The following is a 17,273-nucleotide window of genomic DNA, read 5'->3' as shown; positions in this document are numbered from 1 at the left end:
TCACAGAGAGTCAGACATGACTGAGTGAGTGAACAGCAACAATGATTTTTCCATTAGTCATGTATGGATGTAAAAGCTGGACCATAAAGAAGGTTGAGCACCAAAGAATTGATGTCTTTGAACTGTGGTGCTGGAGAAGGCTCTTAAGAGTCCCTTGGACTTCAAGGAGATCAAACCAGTCAATCCTAAAGGAAATCAACCCTGAATATTCACTGAAAGGACTGATGCTGAAGCACCAATACTTTGCCACCTGTTGCAAAGAGCAGACTCTCTGGAAAACACCCTGATGTTGGGAAAGACTGAAGGCAAAAGAAGAGGGCAGCAGAGGATGAGACAGTTAGATAGCATCACTGACTCAATGGACATGAGTGAGCAAACTCCTGGAGATACTGGAGGACAGAGGAGCCTGGCGTGCTGTACGCAGTCATAGGGTTGTGAAGAGTCAGACACAACTTAGCAACCAAAGAACAAAGATACATATCATTATACATTTGTCAAAACCCATACAATGTACAAGACAAAACGTGAACCCTAATACAAACTATGGGACTTTAGTTAAGGATAATTTTCAATACTGGTTCATCAATTGTAACAAATGAACCACACTACTGCAAGATGTTTACAACAGGGGAAATTGGATGAGGCGCAAACATGTGAGGGTATCCAGGAACTCTGTGTACTTTCTGCTCAGTTTTTCTGTAAATCTAAAACTGCTCTTTAAAAAGTCTATTAATTAAAAAAAGTAAAAATAACAATTAGATGGGCTTTTGGTAAGAACAAGGCAGAGCATTTAAAACCTGGTAGCATATAGCAGCATACATTTTAGGCTACCAACTTGAGCTTCTTTGTTTCTATCAGTTACAGAGTTACTTTTTAAGTACTGTGACTATTGTTACAGAAGCAGATCAGTTGAGGCCTCAGGAGCTGCTACATGGATTCCCACTTCAGTACATGGAATCTTGTCCCTACTTAGTGGCTGCAGCTCATCAAACTGGCACCATGCGGTTAAGTGACTCTGAACAGATAGGTTATACACCAGTGAGAATCTAAGCGTCTCAGTTTGATCCCAAATTACACAGGTATAATTTGAATATGCTGGAATGGGATAAAAACTTAAAAATTAGGATATGAAACAGTATTTGCTGCTTTTAACCACAAGAGTTCTATTACAGACCACTAGTGAAGGTCTACCTGTTACACTGTTACTAAAAAAGCAAATATCTACACTAGGTATCTAACCAGCACCAACATGAACCTGACCAGCAGACCACCCCTAAAAGTCAGGTTTCACAGCCCTAAACACAAGACTGGCACCAAACTGAAAATGCCTCCTTTTAGGCACCATGGAAGCTCTGTCATTCGACAGAGCCTACAGATGTCAGAGCATGGAGCTCAAAGGGGACATGGAGTTTCAGAGGTTCTGACAGTGCGTTATGGGGTTTTGACGAGTTGGAGAAAAAACTATCTCAGGCAGGACTTCGGTGGTCAGGGCTGCCAGCACTGCAATTTTTAAACTGAGCAAGAAAACAAAGTCTCTACAGCCACTTTCTGAAGGTGAGAAAGTATGCGTAAGTATTTTTTCCTCCAGATATAGTAAATTCATGTTGTCAAAATTATTCTGTTCTTAAGGGGTTTCTCCCAATCAAGTTTAAACTCATTGGTCACGGATACGGGTGTCTGGCTCCACTGGCATCCAGGTGAAAGTGAAACAAGATTTTCTTTTTCCCTTCATTTTTCAGTTTACTATGCCAGATATCTTCACTTTGTGCCTCCACTAAAGGGCTCCTGTACCCTCTGGCTTCTGACTGGTTCAGCCATGTGGAAGCCAACAGCTGCAGACTGGAGGAAAGGAAGACAGTACGGTTGGAAAACATACTCCCCAAGCTCTCTCTCTGCCACTACTGGGATGTCCTCTCCCGCAATCCTTTCACTTTCAGGGTCCCAATGACTCTCTCTCCTCCCTCTTCAGGCTTAGGAGTGCTAACAGCCTGCTAATAAGTAGCCACAGGGTGTACAGTATTCCGTGGATTCCTACCACCCACAATCTTACTACATTCCCCTCAGATTATCCCAACGAGAAGTGTGCTATCTATTCCCTACAGGGTCCCTGGCTGATAAAGATACCACTGAGTTTCTAGGATGGACCTTCAGAAACTACTAAGTACAAGATTTGAAGGAACATAATTTTTCCTAGGACAGGTGTTCTCAGTACTTGGGATCTACTTCAGTGATGAACTAGCGCTGTGATGTTAGATGGCCTACTGGTCCTTTAGAATCTTCCTTAAAAATAAGGTTTATCAGAAATTTGACTCAGAATCAATAAAACTCCTGAGACTTTAAAGAAACTTCACCAATTTCAGTGAGAAATAGTATAAGCCACAACTGCAAAAAAAAAAAAAAATATATATATATATATATTCTATATAAAGTACCTTCTAGCTGAGACTGCACATGACAAGTTAACGTTAATGCAAAACTTCAATTTCTTTGACTATAATTCACAAGTGTAAAAATCTTTTTGATAGTTTATCTTACTTCCTCTTATTCTTTAAAGAGGATGAATCTCTGAACATCCATTTTCTCCCCAAAATATTTATAATGGGAGGGTGCTTATATTCAAATTTAAGCATAGTTTTTGACAGTTTTTTCTAGGAACATCTTAACATCAGTTCAGTTCAGTCGTTCAGTCGAGTCCAACTCTTTGTGACCCCATGAATCGCAGCACGCCAGGCCTCCCTGTCCATCACCAACTCCCGGAGTTCACTCAGACTCACGTCCATCGAGTCAGTGATGCCATCCAGCCATCTCATCCTCTGTCGTCCCCTTCTCCTCCTGCCCCCAATCCCTCCCAGCATCAGAGTCTTTTCCAATGAGTCAGCTCTTCGAATGAGGTGGCCAAAGTATTGGAGTTTCACCTTCAGCATCAGTCCTTCCAATGAACACCAAGGACTGATCTCCTTTAGGATGGACTGGTTGGATCTTCTTGCAGTCCAAGGGACTCTCAAGGGTCTTCTCCAACACCACAGCTCAAAAGCATCAATTCTTCGGCACTCAGCTTTCTTCACAGTCCGACTCTCACATCCATACATGACCACAGGAAAAACCATAGCCTTGACTAGATGGACCTTTGTTGGCAAAGTAATGTCTCTGCTTTTGAATATGCTATCTAGGTTGGTCATAACGTTTCTTCCAAGGAGTAAGCATCTTTTAATTTCATGGCTGCAATAACCATCTGCAGTGATTTTGGAGCCCAAAAAAATAAAGTCTGTCACTGTTTCCACTGTTTCCCCATCTATTTGCCATGAAGTGATGGGACCAGATGCCATGATATTCGTTGTCTGAATGTTGAGCTAAATTTAAGCCAAATTTTCACTCTCCTCTTTCACTTTCATCAAGAGGCTCTTTAGTTCCTCTTCACTTTCTGCCCAAAGGGTGGTGTCATCTGCATATCTGAGGTTATTGAGATTTCTCCCAGCAATCTTGATTCTAGCTTGTGCTTCTTCCAGTCCAGCGTTTCTCATGATGTACTCTGCATATAAGTTAAATAAGCAGGGTAACAATATACAGCCTTGATGTACTCCTTTGCCTATTTGGAACCAGCCTGTTGTTCCATGTTCAGTTCTAACTGTTGCTTCCTGACCTGCATATAGGTTTCTCAAGAGGCAGCTCAGGTGGTCTGGTATTCCCATCTCTTTCAGAATTGTCCACAGTTTATTGTGATCCACACAGTCAAAGGCTTTGGCATAGTCAATAAAGCAGAAATAGATGTTTTTCTGGAACTCTCTTGCTTTTCCAATGATCCAGCAGATGTTGGCAATTTGATCTCTGGTTCCTCTGCCTTTTCTAAAACCAGCTTGAACATCTGGAAGTTCACGGTTCATATACCGCTGAAGCCTGGCTTGGAGAATTTTGAGCATTACTTTACTAGCGTGTGAGATGAGTGCAGTTGTGCAGTAGTTTGAGCATTCTTTGGCATTGCCTTTCTTTGGGATTGGAAAGAAAACTGACCTTTTCCAGTCCTGTACAACATGATCTCATTTTACAGTTTCTAAACTATGTTGGACAACACTGCAGATCATTTTTTATAGGAGCTAGACTAGGGTGGTATTTCCACCTCTGTACAGGGAAGCTTTCAAGACTATTTAAACAATGTGTGGTTCTGACCCATTTCAGGGCCTGCTAGGAGAAAAATCTGTATTGCCATCAGCTGCTCAAAGAGGATCCACAAAGAAGAAATGAGTTGCACTGAGGGGGCCGCTCAGGAAAATGTAGCAGGAGTACTCTTGACAGAGTGCTGTTCTCATTCTCACCCCCACAGAGCCAACAACCCAACAGGATCAGTTTAGGGTGTCTCTAGGGAGCGTTATTGTGACAATTCTTCATTACATGGAACCTTCTGCGCATTGCAGGGTATCTTGCATCCATGACCCCCCTTCCCCCCACCCACCCACTATACACCATTAGTATTTTGTGATCATTGTTGCAACAAAAAAAAAAGCTTCCCTAGGGAAAGATAACAATCCTGCTTTAGAACCTTTGGGTTAAAAGAACAAAAATCTCAAAAAACACTTCTCTCCTGCTCTCAATGTTTCCTTCCAATGTGAAGGGAACCTCATGAAAATAACATTCTTGGCCTTTTGCCAAAACTTTACTCCCTCTTCACGAAGGGAGGCACACAGACTTATTGATTGAAAATGTTAAGAAAATGGCATGTTCAACTCATTTCCTCTTCCCTTTCCCTTGGAAATAAGATGATTGTATGGGCAGCTCTGACCCTGCAGGGTAGTGCCTACCCAGTCCTGTGCTGTTCAGGACTGGGTGGGGAAAGCTGCCTGGCTCTGTTTAGAGGAAGCCCACTGCCCCTACAGTTAAACTACAATTTTCAACATTAACTTTATGAAACATAAAGATGGTATTTTGATCGCCCATTGCCTCAGTTCACACAAAACATTAAAACAGGGACAGTATTTACTGACCCTCCTCAAATCCACACTTCTGCCTGTCTAATAACAAAGTTTCTACTAATCTAGATTTCTTTCCCCATCTTTCTTTAACAATACTTTTCATCATCTAAATCAAGTCCACATTTTCGAAATTTTTTTCTTTTTGAAAGAAGTCTTCTCAACCTCTCCCATTCATATGCAAGTCTACACTTAGAAATAGCTTGGCTTTAAAAAGCTTTTGGAAACATAAACAGCAAGTGCCATCCAGGAAAACCCTAATTCACAATGATTTTCCCCAAATATTTTCTTACTTCTCTCTCTATTCTTAGATCAGCCTTTTTCTGAAGAATCTTCAATGAAATAATTTTATCACTAACATGAATCTTTAGAAAACATAGAGATTCAAAATTCACTGTTAAAAGAGTTTATTATCTCTCATTCTTTTATTAACAGTACTTTAATTGCCAGAAATATTTTCCACAAAGATATCCCAATTCAAATCTTTTGAGCTACTCAACTGTTCAACTATTTGGGGTTTTGAAGGAAAATAACAGACAGCATTTTTTCAGCCACTTTTTCCTCTTAATCACTAAATACATATACTTTAAGAGAAATTTAATCCAGCTTCTTCTGGTTTGCTTCCATTTAAATCATTAAAATGTTGTTTCTTAAAAGTTATTTGCTGTCCAAGAGATTTTTTTTAAGCTAGCTTCTTTGCTTAAAAATCCAAGTTGGCCATAAGAACATGAGCTCTGATGCCAAAAGGCTCAGGTTTGGAATAAAAGTGTGAGCCCCAAGTTGGAAATCAGTTTTAAATGCCGGCTATGACCTAAAGGGACCATGTGGACTCCTTCCCCAACTCATTGAGCCTTCCGAGGAAACAAACATTGCAGCCGAGGTTACCAGAAGGTCTTCAAAATAAATCCTGCATTCAGTAATGAGTCAGGGCTTCTGGAAATTCTAATTTATGCCCTTAATAGTCTTGTTTGTCCTAATCATGTGTGATTTATCCTCTATATTGTTTAAGAGGGAACATGCTTTCAACTAATATTTAATTCATAAAATGATGAAATGAATTAACCCTTTTTTTTGTTTACTCTTTTCATCCTTCAAATCTAAGAAAAATCCCTTCAATTTGAAGAGAATGAGTCCCCTTTGAGTAGCACCATTATTTGAGGTCATCTTACGTCCTACCATCTACTAGCAAAAAAACAATCTCTTATTTCCTCAAAAGTACCATTACCAATGGTAGGAGATTTTTGAATGCTTTTTTTTGCTGCACCATAAACTAGGAAAAGCACCTACTTTCAAAAAAAAAAAGCACCAAACTGCCATGTAACATTGACAAAGGTGAAAGAAACTCTTGGAAAAAAATTTTCTTCTTTGCTTCGTGGTTAGAAAAAAAACTTTAACTTCCTTTCAGCAGAAATTTCTCAGTCTTCCTAGTTAGAAGAGTAAAACCAGCTTATTTATTACTGACTTTATTGTTTAAAAATATATATAACTCACATTCACCTACCTTCTTCAAAACAATCAATCTGGAAATATATATCTATTTCTATAAACTGTGAAGCTCAAAGAAATGAAAGCAACAATTTTCAAAGATACCAAAACTATTTCCTGTACAGTTTGACTAGGGGACATTGTCAGTTTTCAGAAGGCTGGTTTTTGATGAATAAGAAAGAAGCATTCAAGAACACATCTGGTTTTCCACACTGATTAGCATTTAACAATCCTAGTTCTAGCTTCTCAACTTAAAACATGATGTCAAAATGTCCTTAAGATTAAATGACTTTTAATGGATCCCTATCTATCTACTTCCTGAGGGATTAACAGTCCAAAAGTCTATTAGACTGCAATCTAAAATACTACAATTTTCTATTACACTGTTGTAACTTAACAGTACACTAAATTAACGCATTACACTGCCAACCTGTAAACAATTATTTACAAAATGATAATTTATATGTCAATTATACACTGGAGGTTTATTTATAACTATCTTAATGAATTATGGTCAGTAGTGGTTACAAAAATAAAAGATGTATAAACATGCCTAATTGAAAATTCTACAGTACCTTTACTTTGTAACTTTCATAACTCATTATTATTAAATTTTTAATTAGTACAAAGTTACCCTTATTCATTGCTACAGTTATGCTTTTAAATTGATTCTTTGTTGCTTTTCTCTTTCTCTAGCCAAGACTTCATGATCCTAAACATAAATGACACAAGATATAAGACAATTATTGACTAATAATAGCAAAAAGTAACCATTTTCAGGGTTCCTCAAGTATTTTTACTGGGCTTCCCTAGTGGCTCAGACAGTGAAGAATCCACCTGCAATGCAAGAGACCTGGATTCAATCCCTGGGTTGGGAAGATCCCCTAGAGAAGGGCATGGCAACCCACTCCAGTATTCTTGCCTGGAGAATCCCCTTGGACAGAAGAGCCTGGCGGGCTATAGTCCATGGGGTCACAAAGAGTCGGACATGACTGAGCAACTAAGCACAGCACAAGTGCTTATGAAGCTATTTGCATAGCTCAATGCTGACATCTGTAGAAAAATAATATGTTTTTCAGTAAAAAAAAAAAAAAAAAAAACTAAGATTTTTCTTCTTTTACATGAGGCTTATATAAAGGTCAGCACAATATTTTAAAGTTTTCTTTGTGAATCTGCTACAAGGAAGAAAATCTGACAATTCCAAACAAGGGTAAAAATATATATTGTGAAAAAATAAATCACAAAAAACTCAACTATTTTAGACATCACTCATACAATGAAAAATAAATCTTAAGGTTAATATTTTAACATCATGGCCCATATTTAAAAAGTATCATTTTAATCTTAGAAGGCAATGCTTTAAACACAGAAATCTTAGAGAGGATAAATATAATTGTACATTCGTAACACATCTGCACAAGCCAAGTAAAAGCAAACAAAACCACTGGTAAACAGCCAGATAGATCATAAGAAGTATCATGTCTCAGCTATTGTTTACTATAAAGCATGAATAGTATTACCTACCTGCCTCAGTTAGATTAACATTTCCCTGACAGTAAATTCTATTTTTTTTTTTTTTAGGAATTTTCCATTCCTTTTAGACTTTATCCGTTTGCCTCATGGATGGAGTTTGCCTCATGGATGGACCCAAGAAATGATTATTATTTTTCTATTTGTATTTTTGTTTTCTTATCAACATTTTTGTTTTCTCATAACCAAAATGCACAGAAAGCTTGCACTGTTTGTATTCAATAAATCTCACTCAACATTTGGCATAGCTCACCCCAACCTATCTTTAATAGGCAGCAATCCCTTTCCCCAGAGGTGCTGTATCATTCTGACAATCAAGGCACTGGTGTAATTTTCCTTTGCCAACATGACGAAACAGGGAACATTCTACACCATTTCACAAGCACCAGCCCAATGAGACCATGAGTTCAGCTCTGTCATGGTACAATACTACTGTGATAAAATAAAAAGGTCCATGTAATAATTTTTAGTTTTTACATATTCTCTGCAAATTTTAATACTAAGAATCTCATTTGTGGTTGTTATTTAGTCTCTAAGTCTTGTCCGACTCTTTTGCGACCCCATGGACTGCAGCTCGCCAGGCTCCTCTGTCCATGGGATTTCCCCACAAGAACACTGGAGAGGGTTACCATTTCCTTGTCAAGGGAATCTTCCCAGCCAAGGGATCAAACTCACTTCTCCTGCATTGGCAGGCAGATTCTTTACCACCACGCCACCTGGGAAGCCCAAGAATCTCATTTAGAAGAAAAATATCCAAAAAATAATCCAAAGGAACAGTTACATTTTCCTATTAGGCTCTTAATTTCATAATAGGCTACTCTAGAAAGTCTTCCTGATTGATTCTCCAAATCAGGATAAAGTGACAACCACTAACAAGTCAAAACAAAAGTCCTATTTCCAATAAGCCAGATAAGAAAAACACACAAGAGAGCTCACTTTTTTTTGTCAGCTGTAACCACAAGATAGACTGGCTGAGCAACATTAAACTTGTCTCTGTCATATAATACCCTCAGTCTGGGATATAACTGAATTTATAATGACAGAAGCAAAGTTGTAATGCACAATTATATAATTTACTTGATCATTTGCTTTCCATATAGGAAGTAACAGATTGACCAGTTGCATTTTGGCTGAGATGAATTCTACCATTATTCAGGGTAAAACAATTTTGTTGAAATCCGGAAATCCTTCAGAAATCATCTCTAAATCTCTCTGATGACTCGACATTGTTTCTTTTTCCCTTGGAATAGTATACAGCTGTGTCCTCTTTTGTAAAGGCTCTGGACCTACATTTAAGCATAGTAACTGTTTGGGAAACCATAAATATATCTCACATATTTTACAGAAGAGATAACCACTCAGGTCATTCAGTCAGATCTCAATGATTGAAACAAAAAATAAAATTCAGGGATGAAGAGATAGAAAAAAGGCAAAAAATCCTTGTTGGCATATTCCTTTCTAAAGGAAAACACACTGTCTAGGATATGGGTTTTTCTTTCTCATTTTATATCTCAGTTGACAATAAAGTGGAACTCCTACATATTTAATAATATTCCCTCCCAGTTAAGTTATACTCCAGGAGAGGTATTTTATGGGCTGTGGAACATTCTTATTCATGACGTTAACATTTTAGAATAGGCTGATGGGTAAGCAATGCATATTCTATATTGATGAATAAATGATCTGGATCCCAGGATATATATCTTCAAAGTTCGAAAACTTACATTGTCCAGTAAAAATTTCTCATTATCGCCCTTTGAAAAGGTCTTGAAATTGCAACCATCCATAGCCAAATATCATTTTCTGAAATCTGTCCCCTTATACATGGATTTATGAGTCCCATGGTTAGACAAAGGGAAATTATCCAAGGCAAAGTTGTCCAAACAGGCAGCTTTCCAGCAGATTGGAGCCAAAACAGTTCTCTGGAGGTAACTGCACAGGTTCAACTGCAGCTGTGTGGGAACTATGAACAACAATCAGTTCTATGAAGAGTTTGGGTGACTCCAGGAAGAACAAACTGGGAAGATGGTTTTTGTCCTAGTCTATTGGTATGTATTTTTTAAGTGGGGAGGAGGCTTAAAACATTTATGTATCTGTAGTGTTTCTGGAGAAGGTAATGGCATCCCACTCCAGTATTCTTGCCTGGAAAATCCCATGGACGGAGGAGCCTGGTGGGCTGCAGTCCATGGGGTCACTAAGAGTCGGACACTACTGAGCGACTTCACTTTCACTTTTTACTTTCACTCATTGGAGAAGGAAATGGCAACCCACTCCAGTGTTCTTGCCTGGAGAATCCCAGGGACGGGGGGGCCTGGTGGGCTGCCGTCTAAGAGGTCACACAGAGTCCGACATGACTGAAGCAACTTAGCAGCAGCAGCAGCAACAACGTTTCTACCTCTAAATAGTTATATTACATGATGTTATGCAAATTACCATTATAATATCATAAACCTTTTTGCACCTCAAGTGTATTCAAGTAGGAAGCCAAGCAGAAGCATAACACTGAAAACACAGTGAAAAATAAAGAATACCATGGTGCCTACAAAGAATAACGGTCTTCCACACGAAAACTAGCTGTACATATGTAAATCTCATTTGATCCTCTGGATAACCCAAGAGGTAAGTAGTAAAGTTATTATGATCCTTTCACAGATAAGGAAATTAAAACTCAGAAAGGTTGGGAAATAGTCAAAGGTGCCCAGACAGTAAGTAAGAAGTAAGGATTCACACCAGGTATTCTTTTTGAGAACCAGCACTCAATCCACACGTGCCTTAAGGGCAAGCTCTACCTAAGTTTTAAAACGGGAGTAGTGTCACTGCTCCTGCACTGGAGCGGACACATTACTGCTACAGACAAAACCTGTGTTCCGTTAGCAGAAAATGTGGGGAAGAAGAGGGGTGAGAAAAAAAAAAGAAGAGGAGTGAGGGGGGTGAGGTGAATATTGGGTAGAACTGACAGTATTTGCAACATCTTATCTGAGCCTTCTGGTGTTCACAATTATTTTTCTTTTTCATTATGCAAAATTTCAAACACACACAAAGTAAAAAGAACAGTGTAATGAATTTCCATGTACCCACCATCCAGCTTCAACAGTTATAAACATTCCGCTCTTTGTTTCATCTTTCCTATTTTTTTTTTTTTTTAATTTTAGTTTCTGACCTGGCCAGATTTCTAAGTAAACTAAAATATAAAAGAAAGCTTGACTAGATAACCAGGAGAAACAGTGTCACTATATATCTAAGTTCAATCTAACTGCTTTTACATGCGCTACTACTGGCAAGACACATTTGATTAAAGGAATCACTTTAGTTACAAGTATATAGAATTCAAGCGAAATATCTGGCGAATCCAATTGTATATGAAAGGGAAAATGCCTTTATTATTCACAAGGCTCCTGATTTCTAAGAAGAAGGGAGTCCTTTGTTGGCTGATTAGATTGTTGAGTGAAAAGGTAAAATACAGAAAATTAAAAAAAAAAAAAAACTATCACTATAATCCTTTCAGAAAAGGTTGGAATAGAAAAATCTATGAGGAAGAAGCAGCTAAGACTCAGTATAGCTGAGAAGCTGTTGGGATGAAGTTGGAGAGTAGAGAAGAAATATGATACGGGTTGCACCGGAAAAAGAATTCTGGAAAATTAACAAGGAGATATGTATTAAGTTTTGCATATGGTATGTAACAGAGAAGGCAATGGCACTCCACTTCAGTACTCTTGCCTGGAAAATCTCATGAACGGAGGAGCCTGGTAGGCTGCAGTCCATGGGGTCGCTAAGAGTTGGACACAACTCAGCGACTTCACTTTCACTTTTCACTTTCATGCATTGGAGAAGGAAATGGCAACCCACTCCAGTGTTCTTGCCTGGAGAATCCCAGGGACGGGGGAGCCTGGTGGGCTGCCATCTATGGGGTCGCACAGAGTCGGACACAACTGAAGCGATTTAGCAGCATGGTATGTAATGTACATTGTTCTCCTCTCTCCATGCAATGTTCAGAAAAATTTCTATTTTTTACTAATGCACTGAAAAATTGAATATATTTGGGGGAAGCCTTGAAGTGCTGAGTCCTGCTTCAAAATAGTCTTCTCAGAAGAATACTACCATGTTAAAATAATAATTATGTGTTAGAGGATCTTTTTTAAAGTATATCTGACTTTTCCCTTTATTATTTATATCACACAAATAATAAAATATATATATATATATATTTAACGTATAATAGAGCATATAAGAAATATAGTCCATTGAAGCATACTGTGCCCCTAAGGGGATCACAAGGCTACCATTAACTATGCAAAAGTCTTGGAAGCCAAGGGCAGGAATGCCAGACTTAGCTCTGACCCTCCTCCAACCCCTAGAGAATGTTTTATTATGCATCAGGGCATCTTGATTATCATGGTGATGACAAGGAGGCCTATTACTGATTGGCACCTAGTGCCTTAGAGGTAAGAGACATCAGTAATGAGCCACATAAGCATTTCATTTTTTTTTTCCATACAGATATACACTCTGTATATATATATATACACTATATATATATACAGATATATCCATATAGTTCATAATCTGTGAAAAAGTATATCTTACTAGAGTGTTCCATTCATATAAAAGGTAGGAATTGGTATCCATGTTTAAAATTTTTGAAATTTGTCCTAGTTCTAGCTTGAAATTTCTCTACTGACATGCAGAAAAGAGTGCCTTTGTATTATTAAATGACATTTCATTAAAGAAAATCTACTAATTTATAATTAATGTGTATTCCTAAAATAACATCAAGAATGAAACTGGCCCCTTAAATAACTGTCATTAGAATTGATGCAATGTTCAGAGACACATCAAAATAAATCAATCTGTATCTGTTGGTGTTTTTGTTTTGCTTTGTTTTTTTCAGCAGTTAGTATATGTTAGGTTGCTTCTTAAAAAATATATTCATTTTTGCATTTTATTCCCATCTACACATGTGAACTATAAAAAGAAAAAAAAACAGAAGTGGAGGAAAGTATTCTTATTGGGAAATCACAAATGAAATGATATGTATTAATGGAGGTAAAGAAGATGCATGGTTAGAGACAAGTGAGAACCAAGTATAAAAATGAAGTTTATATGTTCTGAAATGAGGGATGGGGATATGCTATTCAAATACCATTACCTAGTCAACAAAGACTAATTCTAGGCCAGTCGTGAACTTCTCACATATCCTTAATGTTGAAATAATCCATAGTTATTTGTGACCCTTAGTAAACTACTATAAATTCTGCAGTTTACCTGGGCTATACATAAGGGATCTTCAGCCATCATCTGTGGTATGTCAGATACTGTCCTAGATACAATTGCGCAAAAGTGGTTTTCTGCCTCAAGGAATTCAGACTCTAAAGGAGAAGACCAAGATGTAAATAATTAAGTAAATAAACTTTTATACTTGAAATAATAGAAGTATACAAAGGATCAAGTATACCAAGAGACCAAGAAACAGTTTCGTAAATGAAATGAGTCTTAAATGGAGAATACGGGCCAGGGAAAACTGGCATTCCACAGAGTAAAGAGACTAAATAAAAAGCAAAGAAGTACGATACTTTACAAGATCTTCAAGTAATCCCACATGACTAAAGCATAGAATGCAAGGAATAGTATGGTAAGAGATGATATGAGAGAGCAGGATGCAGCTCATTGAGGGCCACGCTGAAAAACTGTGCCACATCATATAGAGAATCCACAGAAGCGCTTTTAACTGACAAGCAACATACTCAGATCTTAGAAATATTTATCTGTTATCAGTATTGAAGATGAAATGAACAAATATGAATCAAGATAAGAGAAAACTAAAATATCCAGGCCAAGTGATGATGGGTTGAATTACACTTTGAAGCAGTAAGAATGGAAAAGAGGTAGCTTTACGTCAGTGATGTTAACAACGGAGAATCAGTTGGGTTTTGTTACTATATGTGACTGTAGTTCAGACCTAGTCCTGTCACCTACTAGCTGTACAACCTTAAATAATTTACATAATTTTCAATTCAAATTTCTCCTTGACATTAAAATAAAAATAATAATCATTCCTAACTCACAGAGAATGGTTGTAAGAATTCAGTGAGTTACTGAAATATCTTAAATGCCTATCACAGTATTAGATCAGTTTCCATTCATTCCTTTGTGATTTGAGATAGTATCATAAATTACAAACAAATTTCCTTTGCCAGATGTGGAAAGTGGTAAACAATTATCTTCTCAGAATGATTTTTTTGTCTACTTCTCTGCTTGGGCTTAAAAATGTTGGTATTTCTTCATCATCAAAGGAATGAATGGAAAACTAGTCCCCAGGTTTATACATTTGTCAAGTGTAGATGAGAATTTACTTATGCAGAAAAAATATAAATGACAAGTTTTGGACATGTTAAGTGTCTAACATAAAGTAGGACCTCAATAAAAATGCATTGAGTTGGTGAATAAATGAATGCTTGAAATGTCTATGGGAAAACTGGAAGATTTCTATCTGTATGTATCAGATATTTAGGATGCAGCCCTATATTACAAGTATAGATCTGGGAAATGTTAGTGTACAAGTATTCTTTAAATCCATGCATGATTGATTTCAATCAAGCGACCCATGTACTACAAAGGACAGATGAAGGGCAAACACAAAACAAGAAATACCAACATTTTTAAGACCAAGCAGAGAAGTAGACAAAAAATCATTCTGAGAAGATAATTATTTACCACTTTCCACATGTGGCAAAGGAAATTTGTTTATAATTTATAATACTATCTCAAATCATAAGACTTTTGTCAATATAATCATACCCTTCACATAACAGTATGTACTGAGATTATATAGGGGGAAAAGACAATATAACCTATAAAATATGAGGAAGTCTCTCTTTTCTAGTCCCTTTATTAGATTTTTCATGAAAATATTTCCTAGTGAAGAGTCTCTGACAGAATACACACAAGAAACTTAGTTAAATATAATTGACAGTTGAAGCAGAAAGAACAATACTTTTCCTATAATTAAAAAGTAGACTATACAGTTTATATGTTGAACTATATATAACTTATATGATTTTATATAAACTTATACGATTTTTTAAAACTACATATAGTTGGTCTCTGCTTACAGTTCCTTAAACAGAGATCCTAAAACCTTTGTAATTTCCTGAATAACAGGAGTCATAGGAGCATCTTTTGTTCTGATATTTGGTCTTTATCTTTGGTTCCTCACACAGAACTACCATGTCTCTTGAATTTTCCTGGGTACTAAAAGCATCTTTTGTCCTAATGAGGCCTCTTCTGGTGGGTCTTTACACAGTTGGTCACCAGAAAGACCAAGGCATGATCAAAGGGTTGGAATTTTCAGCCCTCCCCTTGACCTCTGGGGAGGTGGGAGGCACTGGAGATTGCGATCACCAATTGCGATTGGTGATGACCAATAGTGAATGATTTACTCAATCAATGAAACCACCATTAAAAACTCCTAATGATGGGGTTCAGAGAGCTTCTGGGTGGGTGAATGCATCAAGGTGCTGGGAGGGTGATATGCCCACAGAGGGCACGGAAACCTCATGTACCCCTCCCCATATTTTGCCCTGTGTACATGTTCCACTTGGCTGTTCTTTGTTGTATCCTTTAATACTATACCAGTGATAGCAAGGGTTTCCTGATTTCTGCAAGACAGTCTACCAAACTATCCCACTTGAGGAGGGAGTCTCAGGGACCCCTGACATATAGATGGCTGTTCAGAAGTATAGATAGCCACCTAGGACTTGCTACTGGCATCTGAAGTGGGGGCAGTCATACAGAACTGAGACCTTAACCTATAGGGTCTGTGCTAACTCTGGGTAGTGTAAGAATTGAATTAAATTGTAGGAAACCTAGTTGGTGTCAGAGAATTGGAGAACTGGTTGTTGGGTGGAGGAAAAAGTTACTCAAAAGTGTTAGTTAAAGCAGTCTGGAAGAGAGAATAGCCAATGCAAATGCTGAGTACCAAACAGAAGTTTCAAGGGCTTCAGGATATTTTCTACTTTCATGGCTAATCTCTAATAGCCATATGGTCTTAAATAATATATTTCACAAATACAACTCCTCTCAATTTTTTCAATCTTAACACTATAAATAATAAGGAGAAAATGTGTACTGGCTAGCCCTTAGTCTGGCAAACAGACTTTCAGTCTGCTAATGAGGTAAATGACTTCAACAAAATTAAAGCTACCCTAAAAATTTTTTTAAATAATAAAAACTTGCAAATTTTTTCCTCAGGCAAAACTTATACAGGACTGAGTAAACCTCATTATTATTTCCTTTTCTTCATAATTTGCATCAAACTTATGTTTAATGGAGGTTCTGCCTACAGCATGGTTAACCTGGAAAAACTGCACTAGTTGAAACCTGGTTCCAGACGGCAGAGTCTTTAAGAACAATTCTTTTTACTGAGAAGCTGACAGGAAATCTCCAAAGACGCAACACAACGTTCTTCTGGAGCAAGAAACAATGGATTCTGTAACTCAGATCCAAACACCTCTCTTAAAATGCATGGAGAGAAATGCAATGGTACAGAAGCAGAGGGACTGTGCTGGCCTCACAGTCAAAGTTACTCTTAACCTTAACTTCCCCATTTAACTTTATCTCCTCCTTCTCACATTATGAAAATTTTTGTGACATTTTCTTTACATATGGTTCTTTGTATTTACAACACATTACAGAATGTTTTTCCCACTGAATCCTGTGTTCAATATCATTTATAGAACAGTCTCTCTTTTTTTTTTTTTCCAGTTTCTTCTCATAACCCAGCTAGCATCATAAAGTGAAGGTCATAGCTTTGTATGCGGGAGCCCCTAGACAAAGCATACTTCTATTTCAAGTTTGACACAGGTGGCAGTGTATCTACTTTGCAATCATGTTTAGTACTGAGCACAGGTGAAATACACATGCTTATTTCCTAACACATAAAACTTAAATTGGCATAGCCAGAGGTTGTTTATCCTAAGAGTCTTCTCAGCCTAAGCTAAATTAATTCTCTTCCAGTTCTTTTTATCCAGTACTCTCAGCCTGTGTACCATGGCTCTAAATTCCTAATTACTATAAAGTAATTTTCTTCCCTTGAGCTAAGCCTGGTAATATGCTTCTAACAGATGACCTCCAGAATTTGTAATTTGTAACATGTAAGGCCAAGTCTGAGAATAATTTTACATAGTTTAAATGAACATAATAAAAATCACAACAGCATCTCTACCTTTGCCAGGGAAGTTGAAAAAAAAAAAAAAAGGCAATAATAATACACCTAAGCTTAAAATAATGTTCCTAAAATGA

The sequence above is a fragment of the Bos taurus genome, chromosome 17 (assembly GCF_002263795.3).
Source record: "Bos taurus isolate L1 Dominette 01449 registration number 42190680 breed Hereford chromosome 17, ARS-UCD2.0, whole genome shotgun sequence".
In the NCBI taxonomy this organism is placed as follows: Eukaryota; Metazoa; Chordata; class Mammalia; order Artiodactyla; family Bovidae; genus Bos; species Bos taurus.
The sequence above is the reverse complement of the archived record's forward strand: the minus strand, read 5'-3'. Positions refer to the sequence as shown.